This window comes from Hemitrygon akajei, chromosome 3 (genome assembly GCF_048418815.1).
Source record: "Hemitrygon akajei chromosome 3, sHemAka1.3, whole genome shotgun sequence".
NCBI classification, from domain to species: Eukaryota; Metazoa; Chordata; class Chondrichthyes; order Myliobatiformes; family Dasyatidae; genus Hemitrygon; species Hemitrygon akajei.
In genome coordinates this window covers 150,806,773-150,834,477 of record NC_133126.1, presented here as the reverse complement: position 1 = coordinate 150,834,477, position 27,705 = coordinate 150,806,773, and the positions used below count along the sequence as shown (strand labels likewise).

Sequence of the window (27,705 nt, the reverse complement as noted above, 5' to 3'; positions counted from 1 at the left end):
CAAAGTAAAGCGTTTGGAACCTGAAGCTTATCCACACAGCATACAAATCCAGCCTCCAATAGTGTCCGTACTTCCATCTACAATGACAGAACAAAACCACTGTTTAATTAAAACAGACTTTCTGCTGCCTGGACTGCCCTTGAATGCTCACTAGAGGGAGTCTTGTCGCGCTCACTAGATGACAAAATGTTGCATAACCTCACTTCTCAATAGCTGAGCAGTGAGCAGTATTGTTTAGCCTGTGATTAACCAATCTTACAGTCATACCAATGAACATAACCTTCAATGCTCTTCTATTAATTGATAGATAGATAGATAGATAGATACTTTATTCATCCCCATGGGGAAATTCAACATTTTTTCCAATGTCCCATACACTTGTAGCAAAACTAATTTCATACAATACTTAACTCAGTAAAAATATGATATGCCTCTAAATCACTCTCTCAAAAAGCATTAATAATAGCTTTTAAAAAGTTCTTAAGTAGTTTACTTAAATACATTAAATACAATCAACCCCGGCATTTTAACATATCTTACTCCTGGCGGTTGAATTGTAAAGCCTAATGGCATTGGGGAGTATTGACCTCTTCATCCTGTCTGAGGAGCATTGCATCGATAGCAACCTGTCGCTGAAACTGCTTCTCTGTCTCCGGATGGTGCTATGTAGAGGATGTTCAGGGTTTTCCATAATTGACCGTAGCCTACTCAGCGCCCTTCGCTCAGCTACCGATGTTATACTCTCCAGTACTTTGCCCACGACAGAGCCCGCCTTCCTTACCAGCTTATTAAGACGTGAGGCGTCCCTCTTCTTAATGCTGCCTCCCCAACACGCCACCACAAAGAAGAGGGCGCTCTCCACAACTGACCTATAGAACATCTTCAGCATCTCACTACAGACATTGAATGACGCCAACCTTCTAAGGAAGTACAGTCGACTCTGTGCCTTCCTGCACAAGGCATCTGTGTTGGCAGTCCAGTCTAGCTTCTCGTCTAACTGTACTCCCAGATAGTTGTAGGTCTTAACCTGCTCCACACACTCTCCATTAATGATCACTGGCTCCATATGAGGCCTAGATCTCCTAAAGTCCACCACCATCTCCTTGGTCTTGGTGATATTGAGACGCAGGTAGTTTGAGTTGCACCATATCACAAAGTCCTGTATCAGTTTCCTATACTCCTCCTCCTGTCCATTCCTGACACACCCCACTATGGCCATGTCGTCAGCGAACTTCTGCGAACTTCTGACTTGCTCACAAAGTACCTTCCATTTTGTTGACCCAGCACAGGGCCTGCCCAGCCATACTGCAAAAATTAAAGCAAAGCAAGCCCTGGCAACTTTAGACCAGAGAATACAAACAAAAATCCAAATGTCATCTCATCACCTTGTAATTTCCATGTCCTTTTATCTATGACACAACTTGTCTGGGGGTAAAACTACTGAGCAACTGTGGATAAGACTGCAGATGTCCCTGCAGGATGACACCTAGTAGGCTTAACTTCAGACTGAACAGCCCCACCTTAGCCGTTAGCCTGATTGGCTGAAAGGCAGCAACAAGGTCACTGACAGAGGGGTAATGCTGGGATTGGAGATGACGGCAAATTGTTGTACCACTGCTACTCCAACACCCTGGTGTGAAGCTGCAGCTGAATTACTGGTTGGTTGACTACTCTGACCTCCTCCAAAGACGCTCTAAACACACCTCCACAACAGCCATCCAATATTCTGATGAGAGCGGAGGCATCAGCCACAAAATGCTGCTTCCCCCACAGTGGAGGTCTCCACTGCTTCATGCCGGAAAGGATGGGCTCCAACTAAGTGCTCTATTCCCAGCTGCTGCTGGACTCCACCAGGCTCCTGCACTTGACCATGGACTTTCTGGAAGCTCTGTTGGTGCAGCAACCAATCTACTGGGCATAACCATCAGTCTTCTCTTGCTGGCTACATGATCAAATCCCTCACTGTAGATTTGACAGTGGGATTATAGAATACTATAGCACAGTACAGGTCCTTTGGTACCAACTTTTTAAACTTTTGCTCCTTCATAGCCCTCCATTGTTCTGTCATCCATGTGCCTATCTTAAGGGTTTGTTAAATGTCACTAAAGTAAATTTTATTATCTCAAAGTACATATTTGTCACCATATACAACCCTGAGATTAAATTTTATTGTGGGCATACTCAGTAAATCTATAGAATGGTAACTATAACAGGATCAAAGATCAACCAGAGTGCAGAAGATGACAAACCGTGCAAAAGCAAATATAAATAAATAGCAATAAATATTGAGAACATGTGATAATGAGGTAAAGAGTCCTTAAAGTGAGATTATTGGTCGTAAGAACATTACAGTGATGGTCAATTGGGTGCAGTTATCCCCTCTTATTAAAAAGCCTGACAGCTGATGGGAAGAAACTGTTTCCAAACCCAATGGTGCAAATCCTAAGGCTCTTGAACTTTCTACCTGATGGCAACAGTGAGAAGAGGGCATGGCCTGGGTGTTGGGGGGTGGGGAACACTGATGATGGACATTGCTTTCTTGTGACAGCATTTCATGAAGATGTGCTCAATGACTGGGAAGGCTTTAGCCGTGATGCATTGGGTTGAATCCACCCTTTTTGTAGGAATTTCCGTTCAAAGGCATCAGTGTTTCCATAGCCGGCTATGATCCAGTCAATATACTCCTCACTACAATCCATTAGGTTTGTCCAAGTTTACAATGCCATGCTGAATCTCTACAGGCTACTAAGGAAGTAGAAGCGCTGCCATGCTTTCTGCGCAATTGCAGTTACATACTGGGTCCAGGACAGGTCCTCTGAAATTGTAACACCCAGGTATTTAAAGCTGCTAACCCACTCCGCCTCGAATCCTCCCATGAGGACTGGCTCATGGGCCTCTGGTTTCCATCTCCTGAAGTCAATCATCAGATCCTTTGTCTTGCTGACATTGAATAAGAAGTTGTCGTTGTGCCACCGCTCAGCCAGGATTTCAATCTCCCTCCTATATGCTGATCCGTCACCACCTTTCATTCGGCCTACAACAGGCACGTTTGTCCATTGTTAACCTTGTGCCCAGTTTCCAGTGCTCTTCATTTTGCTCATTGTTACAGCATTTTTAAAGTATCTGCAAGATAAGCAATCTAATATTTTCACCATAGTGCTATATTGAATATTAATAATATTTTAAGCTACATAGCTTGTACTAAAAGTAGATTTCAAGCTATTTCCAACCCATGAAGATCATTTTGTTTTGGTGAGAACAGACCCAAAATGTCCATAAAGTAAATGAAGAGAGCAAGGTATTGAATGTAGTCACTGAATCTGAAAGTACGCCTCTAATTTGTTAGAAGTTCTAGTAGAAAAGCTTGGGCCAATGAATTTCTTTGACAATTACAACTGCCCTAACCATTTAGTTATAGTACAGGTATTAAAAAAACTCATGTAGTTATACATTATACAGCTCTTTTCCAAGTGCTTTGAATTTTACTGATACCTTATTACAAGTGAGCTTGACCCTCATAATCATTAACAATACTTAGAATGAAAAGTCTAACTGTTGTCAATATTAAAGCTGATTAGCTTTTAAGTAAAAAGCAAGGCATTGCTTAAATTGAAGCCTAGGAATGGTATGGTTCAGCATTGAGCAGTGAACAGGACAATAGACAGTAGGTGCAGGAGTAGGCCATTCGGCCCTTCAAGCCAGCACCACCATTCACTGTGATTATTCACATTCAGTACCCTGTTCCTGCTTTCTCCCCATATCCCTCGACTCCGCTATCTTTAATAGCTGTATCGACATGGTGAGACTTCGGCAACGTTTACTAAGAGAAGAAAGAGGAAGGCCAGCTAAGGAACATTGAAGTAACCAGGCCTAAAGAAAACAAGTTCATGGATAGAAATTTATACAGTAGATGCAATGAAACATGGCAGAGTCAACTCATAATGGAAAGTAACACTCACAACATGCTGGATGAACTCAGCAGATCAGGCAGCATCTATGGCAATGAATAACCTATCGACATTTTGGGCGAAGACCCTTCTTCAGGACACCTCTAATACAAGTAGAGTAAAGGCAAGTACGTTGAGAGTGGAGACAGGCTCAAGCTCAGCTTGGGCTGAGATGTGCGATTAAGACTGCAAGCAGCATAGTTTACTTTCAGACTCTTGCCAGAGAAACAAACAAAGATGGTGGCTAGGGAGCATGACTTATGATAGAGTTCAGTGAAATTGATCTTCCTAATGTTTAATTTGAAGAAGTTTCTGTTTATCTATTATGGAATGTCCATTCTGAGAGAGTCAAGAGTTATTGGAGAGGTGGAATCATCCAAAGAGGCTGGCATCCAATTCCACCTACAGACATGGAAATGGACGGCATTACCAAGAGAAAACAAGAGGGCAAGAAATAAGCAGGGCCAAGTTTGGATCTTCAAAGATAATGCACAAGAGTTCTGGCTAATGTCTCGCTGGCCATTACTGATGGAACCAGAGAAGTATGTTGCCAACCCGGTGAAAGACTGCTGTCAGAGGAGTCTTGCCAACTATCTCATGTGCTGCTGAATGGTACAGGAACAAGGTAGACTAGATTACCCATGTTACAATTCCATGTCATTGGTGGCTTTTTAATCAGAGCTCTTTTGGCACTATAGCAGGAGTATAAATCCATTATACTACAGCACACTTGGCATAAACTACACAGTGTCTCACTGGAGTTTGACATAAAATCACCATGACACTTGATACTGCTTTCACTGAATACTCGGTAGCTCATTAGCTCTTCTTTATAACTTAACCTCGAGTTGCTGCTTTTAACAGTTTATAAACTTAAATCTTTCGGACATTTGGTTCTTCAGTGTCCACTGTTCACTCCTCCAAAAATTATATTCCATGTTTCTCTGTGATTTAGATTGCTTTCAAGCTCCCTATTCTTTGACTTCACCACCAAGAATCCACTCCCATTTTGAATACTGCGATATTAACAGCCAGATTTCTTGTTTTAGAATAAATCTCTTCTCATCTTAAGCTGTTACTTAAAACTCACTTCTAAATAAGCGTTGGGTCACCTTGCTACAGAAATACAGTTGTCACTAACTTAAACAATTAAATATACAAGCAAAAAGCAAACATAAAAAAGTAAAATCAAATAAGAGAACAAATTAAACTACATGCAAAGGTGTTTTACTGAAAAACCAAGTTGAGAACGTAACCACTATAACAATACGAAAAACAGCTTGAAATGATGTTAAATACAAATGCAGTAAGTTAATTTTTTGATAATTTTTTTCTTTTAAAAGAGTATATATTACTCATTGTTACTTTCATTACCTCTTCAGTATATCAATTATTTCTATCTAATGGTTAGCACTCTTGGCAAAAACAAGCCTTCTCTTTCAAAAATTAATAGTGAAAAGTATGACACAAGCAAGCAGCACAAACCCAGAGGTCTACAGTGACTACCACTAATTTTTAACTCAGTCCTCAGTTTCCAGGTTCCTTTCTGTGATTTATAGGATTGTTTACTGTTATGATAAACTCAAATTCATGACAATCTTTCTTTTGTCAGTTCTATGGAAACAAAAATAACGCACATTTTGGCTGTGAAGTTCAAAATAGAGCAGAATGTGAGGAAGCCATATCTAAACAGTACAAACAGATCGCCTTCTAAGCAGTTGAGAAGCCTATTCCTTTATCGCTATTCTTGCACCAAAAGAAACATAGTAAGTTTGTGATATATCATTTTACCTCCATGCTGGTCCCAGTAGGCTTAATTACGATCAACTTATTCTAAAGGCTCTTGCTGCCTTTGTATTGCAACACACTGTAGTCATGGTAATGAGAATTGAAAGCAATGGAAGTTTCTGCTGTGCCCATGCACTTCCAGCAATCTATTTAACTGTTGTGAGCTAGGAATGCAAAGAATGCAGCCTTTAAAATCCACTGAGAAATTCATCCTATACTCAGCTGGCTAGTCTTGATTGGAACAAAAACCATTAAACGGAATTAAAATTCCACCATGGGTTTTTTTCAATGCAAAATCCGAGAACAGTTTGGTTTTCTGCGATGCTAACACTCTCTGTATTCAGAATGGCACTCCCTCATTAAAATGAGGCTAATGGAAGATAAAGGACTCCCTTTGAATCAGCATTGGCCTATCAATTCCCTGGGAATGAGACTACTGAAGGAAGGGACATACGCTTGAAAAAAGTGTGTTTGCTATCATTTTAAACCAATTTACATAATCTGAGTTCCTATCAATAAATCAGTTGCCTACTTTTCTATCTTAATGCATTGTTCCTGGAAACAAATGGCAATCAGTGTGAAAGACAGATTTAGGATGAGAAATTAATTTTTATACAAATAACAATACGAGGATTCTGCAGTTATGGTAGACTTCACCACCTTTTTTTAAAAATGGGCTCACTCTATTCAGTAATTTTGAGAACGTATCCTTCTCGAGGTTTATGTAAACTTGTATATGCTGCTTCAATATTATTTGCTGCCAGATTCGAAAGTTATCCATGGGATGTTGCTGTTGATTATGAGAGGTTAGTGATGAAACTGTTGCCTGAGAAGTGATTTTGATCCACTCCAATTTCCCAACTGAAGCAGCAGTTGCCATCTCATCAGCTCTTTACTCAACACTGAAACTTCTGGACAGCAAAGATGCATACAACAGGATGCTCTTGATCAACTACAGCTCTGCTTTCAATACCATCATCCCTTCAAAACTAATCAGTAAGCTTCAAGACCTTGGCCTCAATAACTCCTTGTGCAATTGGATCCTCAATTTGTTCAGGTCCCAGTCAGTTCAGACATGTTCATCAGCAGCCTCTCAAAACACTTCATCACTGTGGATATAAATGCAACTGGGCAATAGTCACTGAAGCGGGTTACTGAGGCATTAGTATAAGTGAAGTCTGCTTCAAGCAGGTGGGTACCTCAGGTCAAAGTGAGAGGTTAAAGATCTCAGTGAACACTCCAGCCCTATTGCCATCTATGTCACTTAACGCTCAACACTGTCATAATGTTCAAGTCTGTCACAACTGTCGACATGTCAACATGTGACACGGTGAAAGCAACCCTACCTTTTTCTCAGCAAATGAGCGGGTTATTGACTTCAGTAAGGGTGGGTGGGTGGGCAGTACCCCTGCTGCTGTATACAGTGCATCAATGGTGTTGAAGTTGAGAGGGCTGAGAGCAGCCTCTAGCTCCCAGAAATGATCACCAACAATAGATTGCCCTAGTCCAACCAGACCGATGCCACGGCCAAGAAAGCTCACCAACACCTCTACTTCCTCAAAGACCAGAGACGTTTGGCATGTTTATTCGGCCCTCATCATTTTATATCAATTCACTGCAGAAAGCATTCTAGCCAGATAAATCACAGCTCGGTAGTGCAACTTGTCTGTCCAAGACCACAAGAACCTGCAGAGCTGTGCGCACAGCCCAGCACATCACCAGACCCAGACCCCTCTATGAGCTCTGATCACTGGCCAGTGATAATCGAAGATACCACTTATCCCAGACATTCTCTTCTCCCCTCTCCCATTGGGCAGTAGATACAAAAGCCTGAAAGCATGTACCACCAGATTCAAGGACAGCTTCTATTCCATTTTTGTAAGGCCATTGAACAAGTTTGTAATGAGATAAGAATGGACTCTTGATCTCACAATCTACCTCATTGTGAACTTGCAGCTTACTTGCACTGCGCTCTCTCTGTATGGTAACGTTTCAATCTGCACTTTGCTAGTATTTTACCTTGTACTATCTCAATGCTTTGCTGTAATGAAAGCAGGATGGGTTTGTCACTGTACCTCAGAACATTTGCCAATTTTAACAATATCACATATATATTGTGCTTGCAAATCCTTTGTCCATTGAGCTTCTGCCAGTAGTTTAACCATGAGCAGCTTCAACAAGTGGATATTTTTAATGACAGACATTTCCTCTATTTTAGCATATGAAACCTGAAATTAACCAACCACTGTTCAGCTATTACCTAGATGTTTTTCACAAATTGCACACTGCTGGAATGGTGAATCGTATCACCATTCCTTCATTACTACTGTCTTGAATCCAGGAATTCCCGATCCAGAAGCATTGTGGAAGTACTTTCGTAAGTCAGAGCTCCTCCAAAATGGACCACTGTAGAAGTGCTTATGACTACTGATAAAAAAAATGTCTTAGTAAACATTACAAGTAACTGGGATTGGGTTAAAATACTTGATTCTCAGGAAAAGAGAGATAATGTGAGATCTGTATTGCAATAGGCTGGGTAGTTATGATGAGCCGTGATACTTGAGATAAATTATTTTAAGAAATAACAAGCAGGATGGACAAAGGAGAATCAGTGGATGTTGTGTACTTAGATTTTCAGAAGGCCTTTCACAAAGTGCTGCACAAGAAGCTCCTTATCAAGTTAAGAGCCCATGGTACTACAAGCAAGATACCAGCTTGGATAAAACAGTGGCTGATTGGCAGGATGCAAAGAATGGCAATAAAGGGAGCCCTTTTTGGTTGGTTGCCGGTGACTAGCAGTGATACACAGGGGTCTGTGATGGGACTTGTTCTTTTTACGTTATATGTCAATGATTTGGATGATGGAATTGATGGCTTTATAGCCAAGTTTGTATTATCTAGATGGAGTGTTGACGAAGCAGAGATGCTGCAGAAGGACTAAGATAGATTAGGCAAATGAGCAAAAAAGTGCCAGATGGAATAGTGTTAGGAAGTGTTCGGTCATGTACTTTGGTAGTAGAAATAAAAGCATAGACCATTTTCTAAATGGACCGAAAATTCTAAAATACGAGTTGCAAAAGAACCTGGGAGTCCTCATACAGAAATCCTCAAAGGTTCATTTGTAGGTTAGGTCAGTGGTGAGGAAGGCAAATGCAACATAGCATTCATTTCAAGAGGACTAGAACATAAAAGGAAGGATATAATGTTGAGGCCTTATAAGGCACTGGTGGGACTTTACTTGGAGTATTGTGAACAGTTTTGGGCCCTTATCTAAGCAAGGATGTGCTGACATTGGAACGGGTTCAAAGAAGGTTCACAAAAATGATTCCAGGATAGAAAGTCTCATCATTTCAGAGTGCTTGACAGCCCTGCCCCTGTACTTACTGGAATTCAGAAGAATGAAGGGGATCTTATTGAAACCTGTCAAAAGTTGAAAGGCCTCGATAGAGTGGATGCGGAGAGGATGTATCCTATGGTAGGGGTGTCTAGGACCAAAAGGCAGTCTCAGAATAGAGGGATGTCCATATAGAACAGAGATGAGGAGGAATTTCTTTAGCCAGAGAGTGGTGAAACTGTGGAATTAGTTGCCACAGGCAACTGTGGAGGTCAATTCATTGGGTATATTTAAGGCAAAGGTTGACAGATTCTTGATTAGTCAGGGGCTGAGAGGGAAATAGATCAGCTGTGATGAAAAGGCAAAGCAGACTCGATTAGCCAACAGGCCCAATACTGCTCCTATATCATACAGCCTTTTAAAGTACAGAAAGTGAGAAGTTATAATATTAAAATCCATTGTAAATCTCCTGGCCTCGTTGTGGCTGGAATTTATTATCTGAGCCTACTGGGCCATGCCAATTGTGGTGAGCCTCTTTTCATGTGCCTAAACTTGAAAGTTGTAACATTTTCATACAATGAAGTGGCTTGCCTAAACTAACCTTCCCATACTTAATGTTCATCATTCTTAAATGAACTTTTTTTTTTGCAGTAATGAAAAGCACCTCCACAGAAGCTCCATTTTTCATGAGCCATCATTTGCACAAAGGATAGATGGCACCTCAAGTACGAATCCATTTATCCTAATGGATTTGATCCAAACAGGCAAGATTTGCAGAAACATTGCCCTGAAAGGATCCTGGCCAAATACTTTGGTGATTATTAATTCTCTTTTCTTTCTTCACATCTCTAACTATGGTAACCTAGACAACACCAATAGTTCACTATTTTCAGTCCCATGATTGCCCTAGCAAGGTAGAGAGAATTCACTTGTGGCAATGCATTACAAACCATGAGTTAAGTTTCTCTTGAAGCCAAGATGTTAATACAATTGTTCATAATTAGTTCACGGTGACAAGAATCTTTCTCATGAGCAAATGGACATTCCATGAGGGTTCAGAGACTCACACTGATTGATCCACTTGCAAAGTCCAAGAGAATGTTAACAGGCAGGCAGGAAGACAAGCCGTTAACGAATGTAACCTTTAAACAGGCATCAGGATGCCAAGGTCAGCAAGTGAGGGTAATGGCACTGTTAGGTATTACTCCCCACAAGAAGATTGTAATCAGTGCCTTCGGAATATTACAGGCACTGCAGTATTTAGCTGTGGTCATTTTAAGGAGCCTTTAACTAACTGTTGGTCAATCAATTAACCTGGATCACATGATCACAGATGCCAATATTTCCAAATCCTACTACAAACTAACTAATACAATTGAAAAAAACTTATTTTTATGACTTGTGGTCATGATGAATTTTATAGGCAGGAATTTGTTCAAACAGAAGGATAATGGATATCTCTTCATTTTCTCATGGGTGCAACTCATTGCTGTTTGACTTGTTTCTGCCCAGACTAAACTGTTACCTAAAATCAAGAAAAAAATTCAAGGTCCTTGTCAGAGTTGAAAATGTTTTAAAAAGTGCAGAAAGATGAAATAATATCAACTGCATTTCAAATGTAGGAACACAATCTTTTGTATAAAATTATATTTACAAAGAATTCACTCTCAACACATTCCCACATCCTGAAGCAAATCATTTTCTATTAAGAAATAATTACTTAAATATACAACACACACCTCTACCCAGAGGTCATTATACAAAGCCATACTGCCAGAAACTTATCTTCATACTTATCAAAACTAGATACATTTTAGTCTGACTTTTAAAACACCTTGGTTTGTTTGAGAAGGTCCAGTGAAAGTCATGGTTAGTCAATGTCAAAAACCTGGGATTTTACCGACTTCTCCAATTACTCCATAGTAACTGAATTTATAATTCCAAAACATAAATGGAAACATTTAAAAGATATTTGTGCTACATAAACTACTGCTATATAATTAATATCAACTTGTACTCAATCATTCTAATTAACTTTCAATTATTTATAAGCATTCTAGTTGGTCCTTACTCCTTTCTGTATCTGAATTGCACTGTTCTGTTGTAGTCAAAGACTAGAAACAGAATGTTTATTTAATATACAATGTCTCAAAATACTGTATCTAAAAAGTCCTAATACTGTATCTTTAATGTGTCATAATTATATTAAAGCTTGTTCACTATGGGAGCAATATACTCAATGCCTTATCAAACAAGATACGACAACAAAATATTCCAAGCAGTGAATAAAGCTAATCAGAATTATTCAGAAAATGTGCGATGTAATGTGATAACGCTTCAGAACCAAGGCATCCACACAGTAGTCAGGCTGCAGTACATTGATCTTTTTGTCATCAAGAGCCAAGCCTTATTCACTGAAACATATAAAAGAATGGACCTTACCCTCGGCATCTGCGAGACAAAAGTTCTCCACCAATTTGTCCTGCAGTTCAATAATGCCCTCCAACAAAGGTTAATTGAAAGCCTTAGATAAAGTGGATGTGGAGAGGATGTTTCCAATAGTGGGAGAGTCTAGGACCAGAGGGCACAGCCTCAGAGTGCAAGGACATCCCTTCAGACAGAGATGAGGAGGAATTTCTTTAGCCAGAGGGTGGTGAATTTGTGGAATTCACTGACACATATGGCTGTGGAGGCCAAGTCATTAAGCTGATGAGTTCTTGATTAGCAAGAGCGTCAAAGGTTATGGGGAGAAGGCAGGAGAATGGAATTGAGAGGAAAAATAATTCAGCCAGAATCAAATGGCAGAGCAAACTCATCCGACTGAATGACCTAGTTCTGTTCCTATGTCTCATGATTTTGTGACAAGGTCCCTGGATCACCTCTCATTTTTCTGGAGTAACCTCTCTGTAATGACAGCCATCAATGGTGAACTTCATCACTTTGAAAGCACCATGACTAACCGATAGACAAAGGGAAAGAGTATTTGATCACATCTTCAACCCGACCTTCCTTTGAAAATGGCATTCCTTATAATAAATACATATGCTGAATTTATTGCTGATGTCCCTTGTATAAGTTTACTGCTGTATAAGTTGTAAATCCTAAGAAACTCTCAGCATAAATATACTAAAACCAATTTACTAAAAATCTGTTGGAAATCCAAGCAACACACACAGAATGCTGGAGGAACGCAAGCTGGACAGCATCTATGAAAAAGAATATAGTCGACGTTTCAGGCCAAGACCCTCCATCGGGTCCTGCATTGATGCTGCCTGGCTTGCTGAGTTCCTCCAGCATTTTGTGTGTGTTACTTAAACTGCAAATTTATTGCAATACTTTCTAATTTAATAAATATTGTCAGTCAGTAGTAAATTTTAAATCATTTTATGAAGCAAAAATATCATTGTCCAATGTCTTGCTTTAAAAAAATTAGTAAGTTGTCCCTGGAGAGTGATCATGCATATCAGATGCTACAAGATCAGTGGGCACCATGTGGACTGAAGTAGGTTTACATAAGCAAAATATTTGAATGTTAATATTTTACTTATAACGTGGCTCTGTTGTCTTTCTTGCACAAATGAAAGAGTATTGCTTCCGTTAATGCCCTCTCTTTTCAACATCACACAATTAATACATCCGGTAGAAGGTTAGCATAAATTGTTCCCCAGTCTAACCACATTTATAACCAAAATTTTATCAAGGTTTATTAAATACATAAACCACAGCAGATCAGGCAGCCAGAGTCAGGAGAGAAGGAGAACATTATTTTAAGGTGAGGGACCTACATTAGAGGTGAAAACGTCTCAGATTGCAGAGCAGAGTTAGTGGTTAAAAGAGGGGGCATCAGGGCCAGGAGTATACAACAAAGTTTTAAATAGATTCCTTTCTTCTGTGGAGTATGATCTCAAAGAGATTGTTCATTCAGAACAGAGGCGAGGAGGAATGTCTGTAGCCGGGGATCCGAACCTTTTTAAATTCACTACCCAAGATGACTGTAGAGGTTCAGATGCTCAGTGTATTAAAGACAGAGATGGTTAGGGTTTTAAAGGAATTAACCATGTAAAGGGCCTTGAGGTAAAAAGCCATTCAAGGGCTTACTGAAGAGACGGCTCGAGGGGCTGAACGGCCTACTCTGACTTCGAAGTTCTTCAAACCAAGTCGCGTTGGCGCTCGTAAATTACTGCAGCGGGAGTGATTCAAGTGAGCCAAGTTTCTCGCAGTGACATTTTAGTTTTCCCAGTTGAGTGAGACATTCAGGCGGAACTAAAAGCGAACAAAAAGTCGCAGCAAGGGGACGAATTTAAAAATCATTCTTCCGATGGTGGAGACGTTCCCGGAGGGGTCTGGAGAACTCTCCGAGATGCCCGGGAAGATCAAAAGGAGTGAGCGACAAGTGAACACATCCAATGTGGAACATGGGGACGGAATCCTCGGGAGAACCTGGAGATTAACAGCAACCGCACTTCCAAAACACAGGTACAACACAATATATGTACAGTCCATTCATACCTTTTTATTTCTCCTTTAGAATTTTTCTTGCGATCTGGGGACGGTAGTGAGACAGGTGAACTATTGTGGCACTTTATTTCACTTCAATAACTTACTTCTTCATGTATTTGCTCCAGGTTTTGCAACAATAAAACTCCAAACGCACGAAGAGTCCCCGCATAGTAGCGAGCTGCCGAGCGGTTTAACTCCGTTTATGTCCCTCTCGGCGGAGAAAGGTCCGAGCCGTCGTGGGGAGCGCCCCCGAGCGCCGGCGCTTCCTCCTTGCAACCTGCGGCGGGCTGGCTTCGCAGAGGGAATCAGGTGAACATTTATGAGAAATTAAAGGGAAAATGAGTGCAACTGAAAGATCCACTTGGCATTCCAATGTCTATGATTGAACGAACATTTTCACAGTCCGCAGAATAGTTTGCTGCTCAGGAATTCAGAATAATCCGCCCTATTGAATGTGCTCCAAACACCAGTCTCACTTTCCTGTGAAAATTCTCGAGCTGAGAATTGCCACTTGGAAAGTGAGCCTGGTATTGCAGGATGACCAATGCTGCTGAATCGAGTATAAACTCAAATACTACAAGCCTCTGATTCGGGCTGGCAGTGAGTGTATTAACCCTGAGAGGTAATTCAGATTATATCTGGAGTTCACAGTGATAGGGAGAACTACTAAAAGTGGTCTGACTGTAGATGATTCGGAATGCAATTTCAAAATGTTACTCGTGGATTATAAGATAACCATTAGCAAAAATTGGGATGTTGTGAGGTTAGAATGACTAACTAGTTTTTACTAAATTGGCATTGCATGTTATAATCTTGTTAGTTACTAGAGAAATATGAATACAGCCTGTTTCATCATTGAATGTCATTAATAGTGAATTAATTCCCAATTCCTCACCCAGTACTGGCCTCCCTGCACCCCAGCTTCACGTTTTCTTCTGCTGAGTGATATCACTTTGCTGTTCACCACCAAAATCATCAAATTTAGTTAATTTCTGGAGAGTTCCGTCAGTACGTCAAGTTGAAGTTTGCCTTTTTGTGTGTTTCCCCCCAGCCATCCGTCTGTGTTTTTGTATTGCCATGTGCTCCTGTTCTACTCCGGCCCCTGTATTGCTGGGTACTCTATCTCTCACCTGTTTCTTATTATTACCTGTTTTGCTGCCACTTCTGTCTCATTGTGCTCCACCTATCATCTGCCTCTCTGTTTATTGCTCAGTTATTTCAGTCCTGTGTTTTCACCTGTTTGTTGCCAGATTGTGCCAGTGAATTTTCCTGAGCCTTTCCAACATTTGTATCTGAACTCTGTCCATCTGAATATTGACTCTGCCTGTTTCCCGATTCTAGTGTTTGGATTTGTCTGGATGTTTTGATCTCTGCCTGAACTTTGATGCCAATTTTTTTTTTGCACCTTGGGATTTTTTACTCAAATAATATCACAGTACTGGGTCTGCGATTGGATCCCTGCTCCAGTGCCCTGACAAGTCCTCTGATAGCACAGCAGATGAGTGAGAAAGTAAGAACTTCAGATGTTACAACTGCAAAAATGGAGAATTATATAAATCTTACAATTTGGTAAAATTCATTTTCATGACAAAAGACAATTTATTTAGGTAAAATACAGCCATGGCTCAACTCATCCTATCCTGCACCACCAGCTTCAGGAACAGTGATTACCCGACAACCAATGTGGTAATTTCACTCACCCAACACTGAACTGACTCCACAAACAATAGAATCACCTTTTTACAGCTCAGTATGATAGTTTTATTTGAATATTTGACTGCTTTGGCCTTTTTCTTTTTGAGACTCAATGGCATTTTCATCCATGAGACCCCACCATCAACATCTTGGGGGCCATTGCTGATCAGAAACTTTGTGTGCATGAAGAAATACTGTCCATTTGTCTGGATGAAAACACAACAGCATCGAAGACAAACTGCCCACTGGACTGTTAATGTATTCACTACTCAATATTAATTCCCCTCACCTTTGGCAAAGTCTCCACCAAAGTTGGCACAATAGAGTAGCGGTTAGTGTAACACTTTACACTGCCAGCAACTTGCATTCTGCCAGGAGTCTCTTCTTTCTCAACGTGACCGTATGGGTTTCCTCCCACATTCCAAGTTAGGGTTAGCAAGTTGTGGGCAAGCTATGTTAGCACCCAGAACATGGTGACACATGTGACACGTCCATGTGTTGGCCTTGGATGCAAGTGGCACATTTCACTCTATGTTTCAATGTACATGTGACAAATAAAGCTAATCTTTAAAGAAAAAGTAACCTGAAATGTGAAAGGAGTGGGTACCACAAACAAAATGTACTGCAGGTACACATCCAGACTTCTCAAATATCTATGACTAAGAATCAGACTTATACCACTGACTTATACGATGTGAAATTTGTTGTTGTGGAATGCAGAGCAATTACATGAAAATGCCAATAAATTACAAAAATAGTTAAGCAGTGCAAAATGAGGTAATGAGGCAAGATGTGGTGAGGTCAGATCAGAAACCTGATAGCAGAGAAGAAAAGCTGTTTCTGAATTGTTGAGTGTGTCCCTTCAGGCTCCTGTACATCCTCCACAATGGTGAGGTTACTTAATGATAGATGCCGTCTTTTTGAAGATGTCCTCGATGGTGAGGTGAGTTTTGCCTGTGACGGAGCTGGCTCAGTATACAACCCCCTGCAGCCTCCTGAGATTCTCTGCTTTGGAGCCTCCGCGCCAGGCTGGAAAGCAACCAGTCAGAATGCTTTCCATAGTAAAGCTATGGAAATTTGCAAAAGTGTTAGGTGACTCAGTAAATTTCCCCAAATTCCTAACAAAGTAGAGCTACAGGTACGCCGTTTGGTACAGCCCAGGATAGATCCTCGGAGATGTTGATGCACAGGAACTTAAGCTGCTCATCCTTTCCACCACTGACTCCTCCATGAGGACTGATGCCCCTCCAGGCTCGGTTGGAAACATTGCCATTCCATCATCATTACTAGGTATAGATCTTCTTCACCAGAAAGTTTATCACTACTCCATTCTGAAAAACTGTTGGCTTTGCCTAGGACATCCAGATCCTGAATAACCAGTAAAGGTAACAATAAAACTGGAAAGAAGGTCACACCGAAACAATCTTAATGTAGAAGCAAAATGGCAGCCTTTTCACAGTGACAAACCTATATATTATGCAAAAACAAATTATTGCAAAATAAGAAATAAAATTTCAAGCTTGCTTTGAATCTTAACGTTAAAGTCAGTTAAATGTTCTCGAAGAAGATGAGGGAGATTAAAAGCAATTGATATCTTTCGACTTAAAATACCTGTGTGTGTGAAATAATTGATATTGAAAAATAAGTTCAGAGGAACGATCAAAACAACAAAGTTAAATCAATTTCCAATACGAGTAACGGTGGGTTTCAGAAGGTGCTGCTCTTCGTGAAGCTATTATTTCCAAAACAGAAGAAGCACTTCAGTTCCAGTTACTGAAAAAAAAATTATACGAAACCGACAAAGTGCGGCTTCGCTCAGGACCTCGGAATAAAATACTTTGCCGAAGAAACAGAGGCAGTGTGATTAACTCTCGAGCTGTTAATAAATTGCAGGGGCTGAGAAACCTTACAAAGAAATGTGGTTAAAGTACTTAAGTTCGAACCCAAAAGTCTTCCAGAAGAAAGCGCGTTAAGGAACAATAAACTGCTGTGAAAGTATTACTCTTTTACTCTTTCACCTTTAGTTATCTTTTAAAATGCGCCTAGCGACTCACTGAAGAGCACAAATTCCCTTTTGAAGATCCCAGGCTGCCGAGAGAGGCGCTGTTGATGGAGCATCCTGGTAGTCAATTTGTGTATGGGACGCGGTTGGAATTGAGTTTTACCATCATAACTCCGGTATTGCTAATTTACTTCACAATTGCTCGCAATGACTAAGTAAATAGTTATTGTATAATGTGCGTTCACCTGACGTTATTTCTATCACCGGCCAGGATGGGGAAGTGGCACTTCTGAAAGATGAGTCCAACGGACCGAGGCAGTGTAAAGAGTACGTCAGTGGAAGGGTCTCCTGCACTTCAGCCTTCGGATTTGTGACTGTTGAACGTGAGCATGTGTGACCCATGGAAACAGATAAGGGTTGTCCCAATAAAGAGATAAGTAGAGAATTTATTTTATTGAACACCAGCAGAATTTTCTGAGCGGCCAAGTGTAGCTGAGTTGTAAGTTACACATACTGATGCATAGTGTGAACGCGCTAAACCGAGCACACCATTTACAGCTGAATATTTTACATGGTATGTGTAAATTAGACAGCATCTTCGTTTCAAAGTGACTTGGGATGGGTGAAAGAGAAACATAAATATGTGACCCAGATCTACGAAGCAAAAGTGAAAAACATTGCAGTTTAACTCTACCCTCACCAGGCTATTCACTGACATATCTGAATGCTGCTCAGCTCCGCAGTGCGTTCTTAATCGTCCACGACATCCACAGACTGAAATCCTGAAGCAAAACTCTGCAGCTGCTGGAAATCCGAAACAAAAGGGAAAACACAGGGGTTACCTGGTAGGCCAGGCAGTATATGTGGCGATTAATTTTTCAAGTCGGTGACCTTTTGTCAGAATAGGGGAAGAAATAGCGTTTAAAGTCAAAGCTAAAATGTACAAAGAGGTAAAGAAGCAAAGGGTAAAACAAACCATGTTAAAAAAAAAGCACGTTAACAGCAAGGAATAACAAAAGATACATATTTTTCTAATATCTACATCTTCACTAGAACTCTATTCCCTTCCCGTATGGCATATTATATGAACACCACAGAATGCCTGCAGTCTGGGTTTAGTTCCATAAACCATATGGAAATTTTGGTTTGTGTTCCATACAATTTATACGGCTGCCTTTTGAATATTTTGTTTAATTCATTCTTCTACTTTTCTAAGGTTTTTGCTAAAGTCACAGTGTGTTCATTCGCCTTTGTCTTGTTTCATCACTGCCACGTTCCTTTGGTTTTCTATTTATTTCTTCGCCATGGCTTCAGAAATTCTTTGTATCTGTGTTGCTTATTCCTGCCCACCCTGCCGTATGGCAGAATGGTTGCGGCATTGAAGGAAGCTGTTCTTCCCCCCACCCCTTATCTGTACTGGCTGTAAGCAAGAGCAATCCGACACTTTCCATTTCTCATTCCAGGGATGTCTTAACTTTCAGATACTTGTTCAGTTCCCCTTTGAAAGCTACAGGTGCAAATGTCTACAGACTTTCTGCAGAGAGCATCCTGCATGATTGCACCACGGCCTGGAATGGAGGCTCGGAACTGCAGGATCAAAGGAAGCTGCAGAGGGTTATAGACTCAGATAGTAACACCCTCCGCTCCAGTGAGGATACCTTTCAAGAAGGTGGCATCCATCTTCAAGGACTTTCACCATTCGGGACTTGCTGTCCTTGTTACTACCTTTGGGGAGGAGGAACAGGAATCTGAGGATCCACACTCAATGTTTTGGGACAGCTTCTTTCGCAAATTCCATGACGTATGTTAGCGATAATAAACTTGACTCTGATTCTAAATTTACCTCCACTACTATACTATCCCTGTTCATGGAGTCTGGACCAAGTTAAAAAGGTGTTTAAAAATAATCTGTTCCATTTTTTTCCTATCCTCTTCAGTTTTGTGTTCTTTAGGTGTGACCTCAAAAATAAAGTTTGTTTTTTGCTACACTGAACGTAGTCTTAATGGTCTTTTTTTCAGATTCCCATTTCAGCAAGAACAACTGCAACTTCTCCATACAATTATAGAAACATACAATAATTTTGAAAGGGACAGATAAGATAGAAGTAGGAAAGTTGTTTCCATTGGTAGTGAGACTAGAACTAGGGGACATTGCCTCAAGATTCAGGGGAGAAGATTTAGGACGGAGATGAGGAGAAACTGTTTTTCCCAGAGAGTGGTGAATCTGTGGAATTCTCTGCCCAGGGAAGCAGTTGAGGCTTCCTCACTAAATATATTTAAGAAACAGTTAGATAGGTTTTTACATAGTAAGGGAATTAAGGGTTATGGGGAAAAGGCAGGTAGATGGAGCTGAGTTTACGGACAGATCAGCCATAATCTTACTGAATGGCAGGGCAGGTTCGATAGGCTGGATGGCCTACTCCTGCCCCTATTTCTTATATTCTTATGTTCAATTGAAGCACCTCATCCTCAGAACAAAACACTTTTGCAGTCTCTTTCAAAGCCTTTACATATTTTCTAAAATCTGCCCCTATGGGGATATGTGTGAGGGCTTTTTCCTCCTGGTTGGGGAATTTGTAGAATCTGGAATTACAATTTCACAATCTGCCTTTTAAAACAGGTTTATTTCAACTCTTGGATTTAATACACTACCTCATAAGGCTGTGAATGCATAAACATTTAGTGTATTTAGAACATGTATCATTGTATTTTTGGTAACTGAGTGCATCAAAGGATGTAGGGTCAGTGGCAGAGGATGAAGTTGAGGTAGAAATCAGTAAAGCCTTACGGTATCTGAAAGGCCTATTGGTCGTCTATTGGTGCTCCTGTGTCTCACTTGTGATCAGGCCTGTTTATGATTGGAATGGGATGCTGAATCCGTGGCATAAGCCCAGACTTGTGCCTCTCCAATTATTTCAGGGCAGAATGAGAAATATTTGGTGAGACAAGTCCAGATGCAGATAATTTAATTTGCAAAATGCAAGCAAGAATGCAGAGTAACCAGTTGAGTAAATTCTACTGCCCATTTTACTGTTCAAACAAAATTGAGAGAAACCCTTTGCATATGCTTGATAATTTTTTGCAAGCTCTTCTCTGTGGATAGCATTCCTGAAATGTATTTTTAGTTTATAGCCCTGGGCTAAGAGATATATTAGTTTTCATTTTAAATCTATCTCCAAAATATGGATTTCCTCTCTTTCCTAGTCTCTTCTAGGAACTTGTGACCAATGTGCATGACACCCCCTCAAGCAGTCATATGAAGGTAGGCCTGTTACACACACTCCAACCAAACCATCACAGGTCAGGCAATGTTTACAAGAAATGGCCTCACCACCGTGAGTTAATTGGCAGGTGCAGCATGTACTGATCTGACTTTGTTTCATACTCTTTAATGGTTTCTGGCCCTTTTTAAAATTTGATTTTTCATTAGACATTTAAACTTAGCTACTTATTTGAATGTTTGAATTGATTTTAGAAAAATACCACACCAAATCTTCATAAATCAAAGCAGCTGTTGGTACAATACAGCTATTCATTAAGTGAAAACACTAAAGGTGTAAACTCCAAGTGATGTAAAATGCAATAGTTTCATTTATTATCAGCAATGCTGGCAATCATAAGAACTATTAAGTCATTTTAATGTGATATTTAAGTTATCATGTGATAAGGACAGCAAACTGCATAATTACTGATAAATACAATGAGCTATTGTCACACTAAGCTGTAAATGGGAGGACGATATGCTTCATTTTTATGATGACGATATCACAGAAAAAGGAATCAAGTTTTGTTGAAACATTTTATTAGCAATATATTTGTGCAAAATTTCTCATTTTGTTTGGTGAAATAATTTACACTCCTGAATAAAAATCAATAAATACAGATCTGACAAGAAATTGATGTTTCTCAGGAGATTGGACAGCTCAGCAGTATCACTATCATGATAGATGTTGCATCTGTATCTAATTTGAAAAATAATTTGGGTTTGTTATAAAATTGCCATGTGGGCAGCCTATTGAAACATTTTTCAAGATAATTAATGCACATTTTGGCCAAGGAGGCAAAATTAAAGGAATTGATTTTCAAGCAGCTAAATGTGTAACAATGGCATTGAAGGCTTCATCAGTCACCCATGTTAAAGTGAAACATTAATATTACAGTGCTGTAGCTGTTGTAGAAAGCATGCTTTAAAGTACAAATAAGCTCTGCAAAAATTGTTCCCCATAAGTCTAACCTAAGACCATGTTCCAAAATTGTGAAATATTACCATTTATTCCAAGAGATTTAACAAAACTTCATGGAACTTTGCGTAAATTAAAGTATCTAAAGTTTTTTAAATGCCTCATTTATAATGGATTATCTCTAAACTGGCAATGCTTAAACAACAATAAACTTCATTCTTGATGTTAGCGTCAGCTGTTTTGATCTACTAAACTTTGCAACTAGAAAAAGTCTTGGTAACTGGATTTCATTCTAAAATTCAAAGTTCATAGTAAATTTATTGTCAAGGTACGTATATGGCACCATCTACAACCCTGAGATTCATTTCATTGTGGGCATACTCAATAAATCCAATAATCATTATGGAATCAATGGAACATCGCACCCACCAGGGCATACAACCAGTGTGCGAAAGATACTGTGCAAATAGAAAAGAAAAATACAGAAATAATAATAATGATAATAAAATAGTATGCAATCAATATTGAGAACATGAGATGCTTGAAAGTGAGTCGATAAGTTGTGGGAACAGTTCAGTAATGGGGCTAGTGACGTTGAGTAATTGATTCAAGAGCCTGATGGTTGAGGAGTAATAACTGTTCCCAAACCTGGTGGTGTGAATCCTAAACTTCCTGTACCTTCTTCCTGATGCAAGCAATGAGAAGAGAGCATGATCTGTGTGGTGGGGCCCTCTGATGATGCATGCAACAGCACTCTGTGTAGATGTTCTCAATGGTTTAATTTCACTCCACCAATGGAATGGAATATTTTGTTGCATTTTACAAGAATTATTGAAGAGGATTACCACAGGGAAATAACTTGATGGATAACTATATTAATGGACACCATCAGGACTAATAATTTTATGACTGAGGCCACTCCACAATAAGAGCAAATTCAGTCATTTTAAATTTTACCTCACATAGTTCATCTTATTCAACACTTTCCCTTTCATTACTTCAGAATGAGAACGAACTTCCAAAATCACATTATATTCCAAAGATGCAACTCGAACTAGTCTTCAAAGTACTTTTACCTCAAATAGATATTTCCAAACAATTCTCTTCTCTGTACGATTTGATGAGAGTTAAAGGAGAGAAACTCCATCTTGAATTACAATATAAAAGTTGTAGGACCAGATCCTCAGTCAATGCATGTGTTAATACCAGCTCGCAAGATTATCCACCAATCACATAGTACCCCACATAACTTCGTCACATTTGTCCTTCATTCTTCTTGCTGAATGTCTCTGGAGTGGCTTTCTCCAGTAAGGTCCGTTATACAGTTGCAGAATGTTAAGGTATGGCCACATTGTGCATGGCCTGGTTTTCAATTGCCACACACATGCAGCCTTTGCTAGCTGAGCCAGTTTCCTATCGGAAGTGCTATTGACTCTGGTGTGAAAGTCATCCAGCTTGTGATAGGGCAAGGACTTAAAACACCAATGGTACTGTGGCAGCGAGATGAGGTTTTTGCTTTCTTTTGGAAATGGACAAATATTAGGTCACTTTGTGCCACAACACTTGCTCTACACAAACTCTGCTTTTAAATACCACAGCATATACATATTCTTTTAAGGAGCTGGAATAAAGATCAACAAAGCTAGAAGGATATTACTGAAAGGGCAGTTCCTGTGCTGTGCTGCATTCTCCTAAATCCAGATCACCATCACCATTCTGTGGAGCAATGGTGGGGTCGTTCAATTAGAACAACTTATCCTGGGAATATCAATTATTGGACATTCCCCACCTATGTGATGGATTGAAACTCCATCGAGGTATGTTCCATGAATAGCTTCAATGCTTTGAGCAACCCTACCACAAAGTAGTGTCAATCCTTCCCAGAACTTTAGATATAGAACAGTACAGCAATTAAGTGAACCAAGTTCACTTAATTAAGTGAACAGTGAACCAATTAAGTTAGTTAGTTAAAGTCTATCCTGAGCCTTATAGGCTTATTAGGCTTTCCATGGCATGAAGCGACTGAGAGTACGAGACTCCCCCTCATCTATAGGGAGACGGTCTATCGCGAGGTTAACCCCCAATATTTTGCCGGTACCCATTTTTAGCTGGGTGGACTGGAGCAGTGTGTGGTTAAGTGCCTTGTTCAGGGACACAACATGCTGCCTTGGCTGGGGCTCGAACTCACAACCTTCAGATCGCTAGTCCAACACCTTAACTTGGCCATGCGCCACTGAACCAATTAAGCATGTAATTAAATGCCTAACCAAGCAAACCCATTCTGCCTATGCAATGTCCAATTCCCTCCATTCCCTGCACATTCGTATGTTTATCTAAGAGTCTCTTAAATGCCTCTATCATATATGCTTCCACCACCATTCCTGCGAGCCACCTGTTCTTTAAAAAATAATGCCCTGTACATCTCCTTTGAACTTAATCCAATCTTGCTTCTAGTTCTTCAAGGTGCTGGGCCACACCTGGCCTTTCAATTTCCCATAAGGTACCTGACTCTGGATTCTTGAATCCCAGGTATCCCAATGTAGTTTAGTTTCATCTCTTCTGGCGATCATCTGTCTATCAGACAATTGTATCTGCATCTCCACTCCAATTCCCTTGCTTGCTGGCTTGGTCCATGCCATTTCTATTGACTGCAGTCTTTAGCCTTAAGGCTGATTTATACCTCTGCGTGGTAGCCTGCGCCGTAGCCTTCATAAGTGGCCTACACCATTGTAAGCATTTATACTTGTGTGTTGGTGTGTCTGCGTCGCTCTGCAATTCACCGCCAAAACGCTAGTTGGTGGTGGGGTTTCTAATGGCAACTGAGCGCATCATGTTGGAGTTGCAGCTAATAAATGTTGAACAAGGGTTATTTTTATTGAAATTACTGCAACGCAGAAAAGAGAAGACGTCGGAGGAGATGGTATGTAGGACCACTGAATGATTTGAGGCAGAAGGAGGGTGAATTTTCTGTGCTTGTTCGGCCACTGACAGACATGGACAAGGAAATGCATTTCAAATATTTTCGGATGTGGGCAGGTAGATTTGACAATTTGGTTCATCGTCTCCAACCATTTATTTCGCATCAGTGTACTCACAGTATGCCTATAGACAGGAGTAAATGCAATGCTACCAAGCAGACCAATCACAGTTGTTGCGGTCTGCGTCGCTGCGACACGCAGTTACATTTTTGGAGAGGTGCACAGCAGGCTATGGCATAGGGTACAGCGTAGGTTACGCGGCTATGCTGTACTTACGCCGTTCATTTAATGCAGTATAAATCAGCCTTTAAACCTACTAAACGCTGGATCTGTGAGCTGCATGTTGGTAAATACAGAAGGGTCCAAAGCCCTTTCATTAATGCTCCTGTGCAGTTCAGAAATTACTCCTGTGGGAAGATGTCTGATCTGGATGTTAGCACACCACTGCAAAAGGCATCTCTCACACATGTGGCTTCGCCTGTATATGTGGGCACTGATGTCTTAAAAAATTATGTTGATGCTTAAAGTGCTACGGAATTTGAAAATCCAGCATGAGAATTAACTGCACTCTCACAATTTTATAAATGTCCTTACCTTTGAAAGTCAAAAGTGATTTTTTTCCAGAATAAGCATGGCTGCTAGCCAAAGACATTTATAAAGACTAGCTTCCCTGTAGGCAGGAAGAGGCAGTGTCAAATTTTGTACCTTTGGATGAAAATCCTGAACTTAGAACATTATCTGGACTTAGGTTATAAATTCTTGAGGCCTTTGGGTTTATGAATATTTTATTAGCCGCTTAGAGGTGAAGACTTTCAATAAAAAGTCAAATCCGTGGATGGAAAATAACCCGTGTTGCTGCCAGGGAACTTCAAATATTCTTACATGTGGTCCATGTGGCCAAGATATAAGATGCTTCTAATACTGACATATATAAATCAAAATCCGTGGGCAGTAATTATCCCAAACTCTCTTTTTGTTTACACTTTAGGCAATGGTGTTTGCCCAAAACTTCTTTTAGTGAATAAATTCACACATCAGCCTCATTGATTGAGCAGGACTCATCATTACCAATGACAACTCATTCTGACAAATCAATATGTGGATAGAAATATCCTGAAGGTCATTATGAGCAGATAGCTGGATTTATCTTCTTTCCTTTTGTAACAATTTCCTTAATATAATTCATCTTATCATATGTTAGATATTTTGTAAACAAAAACTCCAGCTAAATAGCACTGCAATATTCAGAGAGATCTGAACTTGGAGATTCTTTGATCTTTCCCTGTGGATGATGTGGGGATGGGGGGGGGGGGGGTGAGGGTGGAAGCATTGAGGAATGTGACGTTTTCCTTAATTTTGAGGACATGAGAAAACAAAAAGCATTTGCAGGATATGATTTGTTTTTAACACAGTAAGAATGCGAGGAGGTGTAATTCACACCCTGGAATAATTGTGAGAAGAGAGCAAAGAAGAGCTGCTACCCATACAAAATGCTGGAGGAACTCAGTAAGTCAGAAATCTTCTATACAAGGGAATAAACGGTTGATGTTTCAGGGTGAGACCCATCATCAGGACTGAAAAGGAAGGAGGGCAGAAGCCAAATAAGAGGGTGGAGGGACCCAACTCAGATTGGGGGACTACATTGTTGAGCATCTTCACTCTGTTTGTGCAAAAGGCAGTATCTCCTGGTGGCTGCCCATTTTGAGTTTGACTTCCCCCTCCCATTCTGAAATGTCTGTCCACGACCTTACATAAAAATTAAGATTTGCAAGGTCCTTGTCTTATTGAAAAACACTTCTAACCAATCAGTTTTTTCAGGGAAGATAAAAATCCTGTAGAAATAATATAAATATTTGATGAATGAAGGGACTTTGCCAGACTCAGTGGGCTGAATGGCCATATTCTGCTCTTATATGATTTACATGATGTATAATTGAAATATTTCCACATCATTGCAGAAACTTTTATAGTGGTGTATTAGACTGTCTTCTTAATCACAAATTACTACATGACACGTAGGTAACCAAGCGTTGCCAAGTTTAGCTTTCAACTGTTTGATAGAATTCTTGAAAATCTCCTTAGTGCATGTGCTAACCTCACTTTTAAATGTTTGCTTTCTCTCTGAACAACTAGGGAAAGCTGGAGCACTCAGGTTTCTAAAATCAAATGGCTTCCATCCACTGAGTGACTGCTGCTCATACTATTGCAGCCTGTACTACCCTCACGGTTGAGATAATGTGCTCACACACTCTGGGAAAACAGATAATCAGTATCTTCCTCAAATACATTTGTCCTTTTATTCTTTCCTGAAATAGTTACCTTGACCTTAACCTTGCTCCTACTAATAATGACCAGGGAGACTTTATGCTGAAGTGAAATTGTAGAGTTGTAGTTATTCTGAGAGCTGGAAGATCAGTGATTGAAGGAATTCGAGCTGTAATGCCAAAGTACTGGAAGAAAACACAATAGGATTTAACATTTAAAGGTGGTCACAGCAGAACAGGTTAAACAGAGGATCCAATGTTCTGGGGCAGAGATTTGGAATAATTTTGCCAATGTTTGTTTTCTATGGAGTTTGTAGACATTGATGTTATTTAAAATATGGATTTAATTTGATAGTTGTGAGGTGCATAAAAATGATTACATTAAAGTCTGTTACTTATCACAACTCAGCTTTATTCGTGATCCAATTATGAAGTAGCCCACAGCAGGATATGTACAACTTTCTGGCTTATGACAAGTAATTTTTCACCAATTAAGTTTTCCAGAAAATGTCCTGGCACATTTGGAAAACTACAGACACCATTATGAAGCAAACAGATTGGAAAAAAATAAATAAAATGCTGTGACCGGTTTGATGCATCAAATCTGCAGTTGTTTGCCAGTATAAGTGAATACTCAGGCTATTGTCCTGTTTTTCTCCAATTTGCCTCAACAGATCCACAGTAGATGCCATCTCATTGGCTCTCCACTCAACCCTGGAACCTCTGGACTGCAAAGGTGCATGCATCAGAATGCTCTCTGTCAACAGTGTGGCATTCAATACTATCATCCCCTCAAAATTACTTAACAAGCTTCAATACCTCCTTGTGCAATTGGATCCTCAGTTTCCTCGGACCCCAGTCAGTTTGGATTGGCAACAACATCTCCTCCATCAGCACAGGTGCATCACAAGGCTGTGTGCTTAACCTTACTCGTTTTATGTCTATGATTGTGTGACTAATCACAGCTTCAATTCCATACTCAAGTTCATTGATGACACCACAGTTGTGGGCCAGAT

The 27,705-nt window shown here is 40.1% G+C and overlaps 1 protein-coding gene and 2 long non-coding RNA genes across 16 annotated transcripts in view; 2 read left to right on the top strand and 1 right to left on the bottom strand.

Annotated features, from left to right (window-relative positions):
- The window catches only part of veph1 (ventricular zone expressed PH domain-containing 1), a 227,317-nt gene extending 213,515 nt beyond the window's left edge, over positions 1–13,802 (bottom strand). For 9 of the 13 annotated variants that reach the window (XR_012098357.1, XR_012098358.1, XR_012098359.1 and 6 more), the window contains exon 1: positions 13,579–13,700. The gene's annotated coding sequence lies outside the window, so the exon portion shown is untranslated. Of the gene's footprint in view, positions 1–5,738; positions 5,855–13,578 lie in introns of those variants that run through there. The other 4 variants (XM_073041043.1, XM_073041046.1, XM_073041044.1 and 1 more) reach the window with 4 other exon arrangements.
- On the top strand, positions 12,725–19,217 carry LOC140725507 (uncharacterized). 2 transcript variants are annotated; one of them, XR_012098362.1, is made up of 3 exons: positions 12,725–13,545; positions 13,695–13,878; positions 18,730–19,217. It is a non-coding gene; the product is annotated as an uncharacterized lncRNA (long non-coding RNA). The 2 variants fall into 2 exon arrangements; XR_012098363.1 differs by lacking the exon at positions 18,730–19,217 and having other exon boundaries at positions 13,695–13,911.
- LOC140725506 (uncharacterized) lies at positions 14,906–17,713 on the top strand. Its single transcript, XR_012098361.1, has 2 exons — positions 14,906–17,442; positions 17,538–17,713. It is a non-coding gene; the product is annotated as an uncharacterized lncRNA (long non-coding RNA).
- Positions 19,218–27,705: the final 8,488 nt, after the last annotated feature.